The 12,321-nt window shown below is 37.1% G+C and overlaps 1 protein-coding gene across 10 annotated transcripts in view; it reads right to left on the bottom strand.

Annotated features, from left to right (window-relative positions):
- Positions 1-12,321, bottom strand: part of Eip93F (Ecdysone-induced protein 93F) — a 78,835-nt gene that overhangs the window by 25,321 nt on the left and 41,193 nt on the right. The gene's annotated exons all lie outside the window — the stretch shown is intronic.

Below are 12,321 nucleotides of genomic sequence, written 5' to 3' on the forward strand. Positions count from 1 at the left end.
AAATTTGCTAAACCTGTGCACCTCCTCTCTCTCTGTCCCTCTCGCACTCTCTATCTGGCTATGTGCATTTGGGGTGTTAATTGTGTTGCACTTTGCCAGCAACAACAACAACAAAGACAACAATTTTGTTGATTTAGTGCAGTTTAAACTAAGGCGTGCATTGTATTTCAGCTCTCAGTATATATTTTTTTTTTTTTCATTTTATTTATTATTGCAATTTGTTGTAAATTTTGTTGCAAGCCAAATTTGGCGCCGCCAAAACGTCGCCCACATGGAGTCGCATCGAGCTCGAGCGGGAGCGGGAGCGGGAGCGGCAGGCCTTGACTGCACATCAATACAACACAAACAAACAAACCAAACAAAACGCTGGCTAGGCCAATGCAATTTGAAGTGCTCCAATCAATTTGTTGGCTCGCTTTGGTTTTTAAACGCATTACGCCAGCGCTGTCAAAGGCTGCGACTGGCTAATTAATAAAAAGGCCTACTGCCTGCATGGCCATAATTTATGCTAAATAAATGAGAGAGCAATAAAAGAAAGAAAAAACCAAACGAGAGGCGGCACAATTAATTCAGTTTAGAAAATTGTATATGGCATATAATGCGAACGCACTTAAGCAAATCGAATTTTGTATCAAAACAAACGGCACACAGCAGGTAGGGCAGGGCAGGGCAGGGCAGGGCAGGGCGAGCTAACCAACTAAGTAACCCTAGCTAACAAAACAAAACAGAACAGAGCAGAACAGAAAAAAGCACAGGTGGAAAACAAAGGGAAATGCTAGAGAAATACAGGAGAGAAGTAAAAAGAATGAGCCGATGCGGGGCAGCAGAGGCAGAAAGAAAATTGTTATAATGCGGTTGGGACATGCGTGGCGGGTCGTTCAGATGGGCCTCTAAATAGGCCTACGTAATATAATTACAGTTGTGTGAGTGATCGCGTGTGTGTGTGAGTGTGTGCAAAGAGAAATATATTAAAGAAGCGCACTGTGAGCAGAGAACAGCTACTGGCGAGAATATAATCAAATTCACCTGTCCATTATGCGTGGCAATTATTTCTTTTCTTGCTTTTTGTTTTATCAATGTTTCTTTTGCAACTCATTTCTCATGCATTTTGCACACAAAGTCCATTTGGGGTGGCAGCACTAATATATAAATATGCCTATGTATAAGGTTCATATATCTACCCAGAATTGCCCACATCTTGTGACAAAGAATAAAGAACAAAAAAAAAAAAAAAAAAAAAGTATCTTATAGATACGGCAAAGCAGGCGGCGCTAAGTAAATGCGCAGCATATAAAACCAAATAAAAAAGTGCTGTCGAGTTTTCAAGGTTTTCCAGTTCATGGTTTTTAGCTGCGTGCATGTGTGTGTGTGTGTGTGCACCGATCTCTGCTGGCGTCACAGTAGGCGCTTAGCTTGTAACTGCGACTGGGCGCGCCTCCCGCATATTTGGCTAATGCGCGCAGTTGAGCTTTGCAGCTCGTTATAAACCATTGAGATTATTATGAAATCATTGTCATTATTACCATCATCATTGCCATTATTACTACTATTATTATTATTATACAGATGCACAAAACAGCATTTCTGGTAGTCAACCAGAGAGAAGTAACAAAATGTAAAAACAGCTTGAAATTCGAGCTGGCACAAAAGATACAGCTGTCAATTGAGTATTAAATTCTGCGTCCACTTTGCTGCTTTTTTTTCGCCTTAGTTTGTCATTGAGCCACGCCCACGCCCACGCCCACCGCCATGGCATGGCATGGCTTGGCTTTCTTGGCCAGACAATCGAAATCGCAAATAAAATAGATGCAATTTCTCATATTTACTTTTATTATTCGTCCGGCAGGCGAGCTTTGCCGCTTGGCTGTTGCCAAGCAGCCGGGCCAGAAGGTTACACGACGTCCAATACATACATATATATATGTATATATATATATATATATATATATATACCTACATCTTTATCTATAACTGTCTGTACGCTTGTATTTATATCTATGGCTGAAGGCTGACTGGCATTTTCCCCACCATTAGCTGAATGCCAACGAGAGTCCTCGTAAGCAGTGCGCACAGATGAAAACGTCTCAGACAGGATATGGCAAGGTGCGTGCAAATAAGTGTCTGCCAGGACTTAAAGGAAGACCACTGAAGAACTGTTGCATTCCGTTATTGCTGTTGTTGTCTAGAGTCCTTCAGCGATTTAGCTTTACTCTAATGCAACTATAATTTAATTGATATATCACAATTCTGTGTGGACTGGATTTGGCAAACTTTCCCAATTGCAAAGGAACATTGCATATTTCATGCAGCATATTTGATAAAGCTGCAACAGCTGTTGCTTCAGCAAAAGAAAAGCCTAAGGACCGCATAGGCACGACTACTAAATGCCCTGCAAAGAATAGAATGGAATGCATTGAATAACGTGCCGAGAAATGCAGAAAGACTGAGACAGAGAGACGGAGAGAGAGAGAGAGAGAGAGAGAGAGGGAGAGAAAGAGAGAGAGAGAGCGATTAAGAATGAGATACAAATAGAGTTTGATAGGGTGAGAGCAAAAGGGAGAAAGAGGGAGAGAGTAAGAATGAGAAAGAAGGGAGGGAGGCTGAGAGAGAGCTAGAGAGCGAGAGAGAGAGAAAGAATGGCAGAAAGAGATGTGATGATAGAGAGATCGATAGAATGACCGATAGAGAGGCTATTAGAGAAATCGATAGACATACATATAGCTAAGGGGAGGGTGAGTCAAAGAGCTTAAAAGAGATAATCTAATAGAAGAGACATATCAGAGGTAAGTACAGAGAAAAGTAAGAAAGAAAGCGAGATAGAAAGACAGAGAGACTGAGGGAGAGAGAGAGACTGATGCAAATCTTATAATAAAATATGCCTACGTACAAATAAAATTGATAAGAATATGCCATTTTCTATCTACGGTCTCAGCCGGAAAATTTCCCACAGCTTCTCAAACTTTACGATCGCCTGCCTAGTTGGTAACTAGCTTTCGAGCAACTGAAGTTAGCAACAATATCCCATAGCAAATAACAATAAAAGTTTTCGTTTTTTAAGTGCGGCCTTCGCATTCTTTTTTTCTGCGCTTCGAAACATATTTTCTACAGCTTTTCCAAAACTTGTTCTACACACACACACGCACACAATGGTATTATTTTGTGTGTGTGTTTTTTATTATTATTTGAAATTTCTGAGTGTTTGTCACTTCGTGTTTAAATCGAAATGTGCAAATTCATTTGCATTTGTTTTAGCACATTTTCTAAGCGAATGAATTGAAAAAGCTGTTTTTTTTTTAAAATTATTTTTTTTTTTTTTGTATTTTTATTTTTGTCGAATTCGAATTGAATTTACCATAACTCGAGTTGGCGCTTTCGGCTTGGCTCTGGCTGTGGCTGGCCAAATGCTGTGCATATGAAATGCACACATTACTCATACGTCACGTATGCCGTTAAATTTCACGGTAACTGTCAAGCAATTGGTGTAATTAAACAATGCAAAAGGCATTTGATAAGCGCGCGTTGGCAATTAGAAATATTGAGAGGATGGGGGAGTGGCTGCAGGAGAGAGAGAGAGGGGGCGAGGTATTGAGCTTATCAGCTAAGCTGACATCGACAATGTCCTGGCCGCCACAGTGGAGCCACGCTACAGCGCACGGCGCGTCTGAGCAAATGTTTACTGCACGCGTAACTCAATATGCGTGTGTGTGTGTGTATGTGTGTCACCTGTCGCACACAAAATGGCCACGCGCAGCGTCTGACTTATATTTCTTTGCCACATTTCTTCTTTTTTCACAGTTTTCGCACAACAAATTTTTTTATTTTTTTTATTTTGTATTTTTTATTATTATTATTATTATTTGTTGCAGTTGCCGTTGCCGTTGTTGTTGTTGCTGTTGCCTTGGTCGTTTGTTTTATTTCTGTGTGTGTTTTTTTTTCGCGCTGGCATTGTTGTTTGTTATGGCTGGCTTTTGTTGCAGCAGCGAGCTGAACTATGAATGCAATTTCGTAAATTATTTTCCTTTTAAGTAATTATTAAGGTGTGGTCCGGCTGGTTCGCTTCGCTACGCGCTGCTGCTGTCTTCGCGAGTCAGTTTAACAGTTTGCCAAACAACAAAGGCGACGCTGCCGTTGTTAATACTTATTGTTTTGCTTACTATTTTTGCTGGCAACTACTGTATTTCGAGTTATTCATCCATTATACGCCATTTAACTAATAACAGAGCTAACCGGCTCGCAGCTCTCTCTCTCTCTCTCTCTCTCACTCACTCAATCACTCAGTCAGTCAGTCAGTCAGTCAGTCTGTCAGTCAGCTAGTGCTGTTATTTATGTCGCTTAACTGTTTATTAAGCCACTTGACTTATTCATTGCCTGGCACATCCTTTCCATCATCGTTTTGTGGGTGTTGTCGCTGTGGCTTTATGGCCTTTAATTAGTTGCCTTGGCCAAGTCGGAGGCCTAAAGACTTGTTGTGATAGCTGTCGATTGGCAGTTGCTGCCGCTGCTGCCTTTTATCAATCAAGCCGTGGCACGAGACTGACAGGCGGCCAACACCTCCTGCTAACAAATTGATCAGCGTCAACTGCGCTGATTTCTAACATGAATGGCAAATTACAAAACAGTTAAGTAGCTAACAAGCGCAGCAACAAATTTGCTGTGATGCAACAACAACAATTACATTAAAACGCGACCAGACAACATGTACTTGGACTTGGCCGAAGTTTGACGATGTTGCAGCAGCAGCAGCGGCAGAGGCAGCGGCAGAGGCAGCGGCAGCAGCAGAGGCGCTACCAAAGTCATTCCACACCTTGTAAAATCAACAGAAAAGGCAGTCAAGAAGCAGCAGCAGCAGCAGCACTTACACACACACACTCCAGTGCACACACACACATAGTCAAAGATGCAGGCGCGCAATTTGCGGCCGCAGCCTAGAAAAATGAAGAAGAAAATAATTGCATGTGGATGCACGGGGCAGGCATGCAGCATGCTGCGCAGGGGGGCAGTGGCGTGGGGGCCAGGGGCGTCGCAAATAGGGTGCCTAGAGTAGGTACTGGTTTGGCTGCGGCTGCGGCTGCGGCGGGGCTCGGTTTGGGTTAATGGGCCTAAGCCGCGTCATTCATGACGACGCGGCATTTGCTGCAAGTGCAAGTGCAGCTGTAACATTAACATGCAAACCAATGGCAGCGGCGGAGATGCAGATGCAAGCAGCAGCGTCATTGTTGTTGTTGTTATTGCTGTTACTGCTGTTGTTGCTGCTGCTGCTGCAGTTACTGCCAGGCAGCTAGCAGCACTCGGCACTCGGCAGTCAGCAGGCAGCAGGCAGCAGGCAGCAGGTGAATTGCACGATTTTCAATGCAAAAGTCAAGAGCGCCAACGGAAAAAAGTCGTTAGCCAAGTTTAGCTGCATAGCCCAGTCAGTTGTAACTATTTTGTTGCTGTTGTTGCTTTTATGGCTAGAACTGTAGCAGCAGGCGCTGGGCTTTATTTGACAAGGCGAGTTTGACCAGCCAAACAGCCGGCTGCATTTTCGTTTATATGTATTTGTGTATATTCGTTCGAGTGTTTGGTAGCAGCTTCCTTTTGGCAGTTACTTGACGTTCTGGCTCTCAGCCTGGCTTAGCGTACGTACATACGTACACCCTTATCGAGCACATCTATAAACACACACACACACACACACACACACACACATACTCACTGATCTGCATGCCATCAGAGACAGCTGTTTCCGTTTGTTAAATGTTTGGCCAGCCCAATGATTGGCAAGCGACCAAGACATTGATGTCAGTGCTCCACAATTGCTGGCATTAAACGTCTGAGTGTCTGTATGTCTGGCATTGTGGCTTGCAGCTAATTACGTTTCATTTACTTACCAAGCCAAGCCGAGCCGAGCCAAGCCAAGCTAGCCAGCTAGCCTGATCTGGCTCTGTGTGTGGCCTAAGCAAATGCGAATGCATCTGCCAGCGTTTTGGCCAACTCAGCAAGTTGTATGGTATGGTATTATAATTTTTTAAGAATTTTTCATAGGCTTTTTTAACTGCTTGTTATATTTTGAAATATATTCACATAAAACACTTTTAAATGAAGCAATTATATTTTCCAAAATACTAAAAATATATATTGTGAAAAAATTTTCAAATCTAAATATGGAAATGTTTTCCAAATTTTAAATTTATGTCTCAAAAAAAAAAAAAAAAAATAAAATAAAAAATAAATAAGTAAAATAAATAAACAAATAAATAAATAAAAAAATTTAATTAAAAAATCATTACTTGTGCAAAAAAAAAAAAAAAAGATATATATATATATATACACATAGAAGTAGTATAGCCCAACATTCCAGATTTTAGAGCATTATTTAATCAATCCTCTTAAAAGTATTTCATCTTAGATAATTCGAATTCAACTGATCTTCCCACTGCTGGCAGCACCTAGGGTATTTCAAGTTCGTCATGGCTCATCACATGTCATTTTTGCTGATGTTGCTGTTGTTATAAAATGTATTTAATGTTCACACATTTGTCACACACGTTGTTATTTTAGTTTGCTTGCATTGACTATTTATAGCCAACACATTTAGAATGGGCGAATGCAGTTTGCAGCTTTTGTTATCATTTGCCCAATTGGTAAACACTTTTCAAAAGTTTGGCTTTTCATTATCTATCTAGCTGTTAAATATACATATATAGAGTCTACATATAGCAAAAGCAGCTGCACTCGAAACCCGATCTTACGTATTATTTGCACATTTGTTTTGGATTAAAAAAAAAAAAAAAAAATATTTTCTACGTAAGAAAAACAATTTAAATATATCGGAAAAACAAAAAGAAAAGAGAACCAACTGTACCGAACGAAAATTAATTTACATTTGAAATTCGTGCTGGTTTTTTCGGTTATTTAACCCAAAATATTATTAAATTAAAATCAAAAATAAATAACGAACAAAAACAATTGAATCATGCGAACTTTTGAGTCATTTTTGACGTGAGTTGTTCTTGTGGTTGATGAAATGTTTCATACATACATATATATGGTATATATAACTTGATATTTTAGTTATTAATTACATTAGTGCGCCTTCAGTTCGCAATATATTTGAAATCATTAAATAAACTATAGAGAAATCATTTTATATTTACGACACATTGTATATAAGTATGACTATAGTCGCATTTTCTTCTGCTTCTTCTGCTGTTTTTTCTGTTCGCTCTCTTATCAGCGCAAGTTTTGTGGAAATCGTATGTATGTATATATGTATGGCTTTTATATATGGTTGCAAATATAATAAAAATTAAATTGCGATAATTTGAACTATGCACAATAGTTGCGATCGCTGCAGCTGCAGCTGCACAGACTTTTTATGTTCGTATATATATTTTATATAAAATAGTTGTATATATATTGTATATATTTATATATACATATATAAAGTACATTTAGTTGCTTGCGCAAAAAAAAAAAAAAAAAAAAAAAAAAAAAGACACAAAAACAAATTTCGTTCATGGCGCAAAAATTTCAGCAACAGAAATAAAAATCAATTTTTTGCGCCTGATAAGAAAGCGCAAAATATTTCCGCTTTGGCCGTTTTTTTATTTTTCTTTTTGCTTGTCGTTTTTCTTTTTTTTTTTCTTCTTCTTTTTTTAAATGTACTCTTAAATGGGTTATATTAGGCTGTTCATAAAATGTGTGACATTTTCTGCAGACTTTGTTTTTTTATGGGATCAATATAAATATGTATTAAATATGATAAATAATATTTGAATTTTCTGATGGTGAGCAATAGCAGGCAATAGCAGGCGACTCTAAAGACTTAATTCTCGGGAACGTTGGGTATTCTATTCTTTAAATTGAATTCGATAATAATAAATTATACCGGCATAGTAGCCAAATAATTGCCTAAGATTTTAATATGAAAGTGCAATACAAATGAAATAAAAACTCTACATTCTTCCGACGCTAAGTTTTTTAAGCTTGTTTGTAATCTTATGTTCCCAGAATATATGTATGTATATCCATAAACTCATATGATCTATTTTTATAAAAATTACCAAATTAGCTTTTTTTTTAACAAATATATTTGAAGCAAAGCATCAACACGCTAACAATAGATCTATAGAGACGTAAACAGTGTATATCACCCAGTAATAGATCTATTTTTGCAACATTTAGCCAATGATCGTTTCACTGCAGAGCATACAAAATTCGCTAGTGAAGCAGCTCGAGCTTTTCCCTTTCTTGTTCGTTTCAGTTTGTTTGTTGTTGCTGCACTACATAAGCTGAAGTATATACAATATGCGTATTGATATATACATATGTTTGTGCGAATGTTTTATAAATTTTCATGTTTTCTTTTGCGCGATTATCAACAAGCAACGCCTCATAAATAATTTTTTTTTGTTCAATAATTTGTTGCTTAATTTAATGTTGTTTTTGTTGCTGCTGAGATTTCACAAGTAGCCGCCGTATCAGCGAGGCCTACGCCGCGGCCCCTTAACGCTGTCAGAGTTGTCGTCTTTTCGCAATTTGGGTCAGAAGCGGCTACCTGATAAGGAGCACACACACACACAAACATACGCAGGCTGTTCTAAGTGTGTGCGTGTGTGTGTGTGTGCATCTATGTTCAGTGAGTGATCCGTGCTTTCAGATAAGTTTAGTCGCTTCCGCCAAGGTGTTGCTGAATGAATTATTTGCTACTTATCACAATTGCAGCGGCTTTGTCTGCTCACTTTGCGAAAGTATCTGTATCTGCGGCAATGACTGTCGTTGCCGTCGCAGTCGCCGTTGCCGTCGCTGCACAGTGGGCGAAACGGCTGATTTAGCTCCGATTAATTCAAATTTAAAGTAATTCTAGTTGCCAATTTCTCTTTTGTAATCGATCACTAATATATTCGATAGACCAAAAACATTAATCGCTTCGATTTTCTCTCAATATTCGCACAGCTGTGAAGCTTAGAAGACAACATATGTTTTGTTGGTTGTTGCAATCAGCTTTCCCGCCAATTCCGATTGAATCGAAAAAAAAATTGAATAAAAATTGGTTTTACTGTTTTCAATTGAACTTTTTGCTGTGAACTGAATAAAAAGGTATGTAGTTACTAACCAAATAAATGTTTGCGACCTGTGATTGTGTTTCGTCCCAAAACGTAATATATTAATTAGTACTTGAATTTGTCTTAACATTTGCTAAAAACTGAACTTTAGTAGAGTAGAACTTTTAAGATTCGACTGGATTCGATATCAATGTGTTTTTAAAAAATAAGTCTGTGTATTACGAAGTGAAATCGTCCACAATGAGCTGCATATATCCGCATATTATTTTAGAAATATTTTTTTTTAGCAACAATGTCAGTGTCCAAACGAGAATTATTTAGTGTATGGCATATGGAGACTGACGTTTCAAAAAAAACTTTTGCGGTTGAGACATACATCTACACCAATATTTTTGATAAAAATAAATACGACGATAGCCAATGCGCTAAAATTGATAAGAAAATAAAAAATTTCATTACAAAATTGACATGCAAATGGAAAGAAAATCATAGAATTCTTAAAAATTTCGAGCTAAACAACCAGGAATGGTTAGATGACGATATAATATTGGTGGATCGAAATTCAAATGTTGGGCGACCCTCAGTTTTGAAGATAGCCAGGAAAAAACAAAGAAAAAAAAAATTTTCAGACATCGTCAAAGAAATTCCGAGCAATGAGCTTGTCTCCGCGGCTAGTACTAGTTTATACAACTGTGGAAAGCGAAGTGCATCTAAAATGATTAATTTGTTGAGCACTGATGAAAGTATTCCCAAAAAAATAAAATCAATTATTCAGTCCGATGATAAGCAACCAATTAAGTATACACCAGAGGAAGCCTTAGCCTTATATATTGATGGTGGTTATACAAAGAAGGCTTATACAGACTTGCAGCGTGGTACCAAAATGCGAAATGCAAATATATTTCCGACGTATGATGTTCTGCGTTCTGCAAAAAAACTGTGCTATCCTAGTGGTCTAGTAGTAACTGATCATTCATTTGAGGTACCTTTACAAAATTTAATTGACCACACAATATCCCGAATATATAAAGCACATTATAAAGATTTTCCTAGTATAGAAAATAACAATGGTTCCCAGCTAACTGCAATATATAAATGGGGTTGTGATGGAAGTAGTGGCCACTCAACTTATCGCCAGAATTTTAATGATTTGAACGCTTGTATGGTCGATCAGCACATGTTTTCGGCTTACTTGGTACCATTAGAAATACTACGAGGATCAGAAATAGTTTGGAAGAATGCCAAACCTTCATCCACTCGTTATTGCAGGCCATTAAAATTGATTTGTCAAAAGGAAACAATAGATTTGGTTCATGATGTTGTGAATAATTTCAAAAGCCAAATAACAGCAATACAGCCAACTAATATAACAAATTTTGAAGTACATCATCAATTTCACCTGACGATGATAGATGGTAAAGTATTCAGTGTTCTGGCTGAATCATCAACTTCAGTTTGTGGAATATGTGGTACAACCCCAAAAAAAATGAATGATCTCAGTGCTATTAAAAACTTTCGATTAAATCACATACGAAAAAATTGTCGCAATAACACAATGGAAGACTTGGCCCACACACTTTTTATTTCATCGGACCCATTTATTACAATGTTAGCGAAATCAACAGTTTCCTTTTCTAAAAAAGATCGGTTTGTAGATAAAGACATTATTAGTCTTATTTCAAATAAGGACTCAAAAGTTGAGCTATCGGATTGCGAAACATCAGATTCCGATTAGATGTAAAATTGTTGGTAATATTTACGTTATATGGATTGCGTACATAATCGCACGCTTTAAGAAAAAAATATATATAAAATAAAAATATATATATTAAAAGAAAAAAAAATTTGGTCTATTGAACATTACTCTAGGGGAACATGCGAAAGAAGAGAGAAAGAAGACACTTTCGATAATTAAAAAAAATGATAATGCTGTCCAATTTATTTATTTTTTTGATGGTTTGTATATATATTTCTAAAGTAATAGCAAATAAAAAGAAGTATTAAAAATGTATTGAAATTCCTTAAAATTGAGCGAAAATAACCATACATCGAATAGAACGGGCTTACACTATCTTAAAAAAAAATTTTTTTTAATACTTTCACTTAATGAAAAAATTTTTTTCTACATTAATTCTGATGTGTATATAATTTATCTACAAAACAAAAGTATCCGTACAAAAATAGCATCATTTTTGCAGAAGTTATTAATTAATCGCCGCTAAATCAGCCGTTTCGCCCACTGTGCGCTGTCGCCGTCGCTGTAGCTGTATCTATAGCTGGGCGAATGCACTTTTGCTTGTGTCCTTAAGCTAGCATATCTTTTGTCTGTCCATATGAGTATCTGTTTCTATATGTGTATGTCTGTGTGTGTATCTGATAGGCTATTGCATTGTGTATCTTTGTTTACACATTTTCGCTTTCATTGTTTTTTTTTTTTGTTTTTTTTTTTTTTTTTTTTTTTTTTTTGTCATTGAAGGACAATGTCATTGCAGCAATTCGTAAAATTTATTGATAAGCGATCGTAGAACTTGGCCAGAAAGCTAAACTGAAGGGAATTAAGCAAGGTTGTAGATAAGTGAAGAGAGAGCGAGAGAGGGAGAGAATTTGGGACTTAGCAAGTGTAATTCGCGCTGTCTATAAACTTATGAATTGTTTGACTAAAACCTAAAAAGCAAAAGCTAAGCTTCCTAATATGGAAGGTAGGTAAGCAAACCTAGTTGAAGTATCGAAGTTTTGGGATACTTTATCGATAACATGATTAATGTATACTTCCTATGTTTCCTATCGTATACAAATATATATAATATTTGAAGATTTTTATATTTCTAGTTGACAAGATACAGATCTTCTACTACTTCCATAGGTAGTATAAATTAATCATGTAACACACAGGCGGAAAGGCATATTAACGTGTGGGCGGAGGATCAGTTCATTTCGTTGTTCTGTTTAAGAATATATATACTTGACTTTATATAATTTATGGCATCTGTCATGCCATCAGCTGCTTGTTAAGCACGTATTTAATGAATTTCTGATTTCCCATTTTCAATCAGTTCAGGTTATACACGGCTGGTCTATTGCAGCACCCAAAACATGGAATCAAATTTATGCTATAACTTTTGTTGTAAAAACTATTGGTATATCATTTTGATAAAAATAAATAAAGCAATTCTTTTATAACATTTTTATGGGCATAAAAATTCAGAAAAGAAAAATGAATGAATTCTGCCCAAATATCGAACTCTAATACAAGAATTGAATAGTTATGACAATG

This window comes from Drosophila arizonae, chromosome 2, assembly GCF_054131065.1.
Source record: "Drosophila arizonae isolate 15081-1271.41 chromosome 2, UAZ_ARI_1.0, whole genome shotgun sequence".
NCBI classification, from domain to species: Eukaryota; Metazoa; Arthropoda; class Insecta; order Diptera; family Drosophilidae; genus Drosophila; species Drosophila arizonae.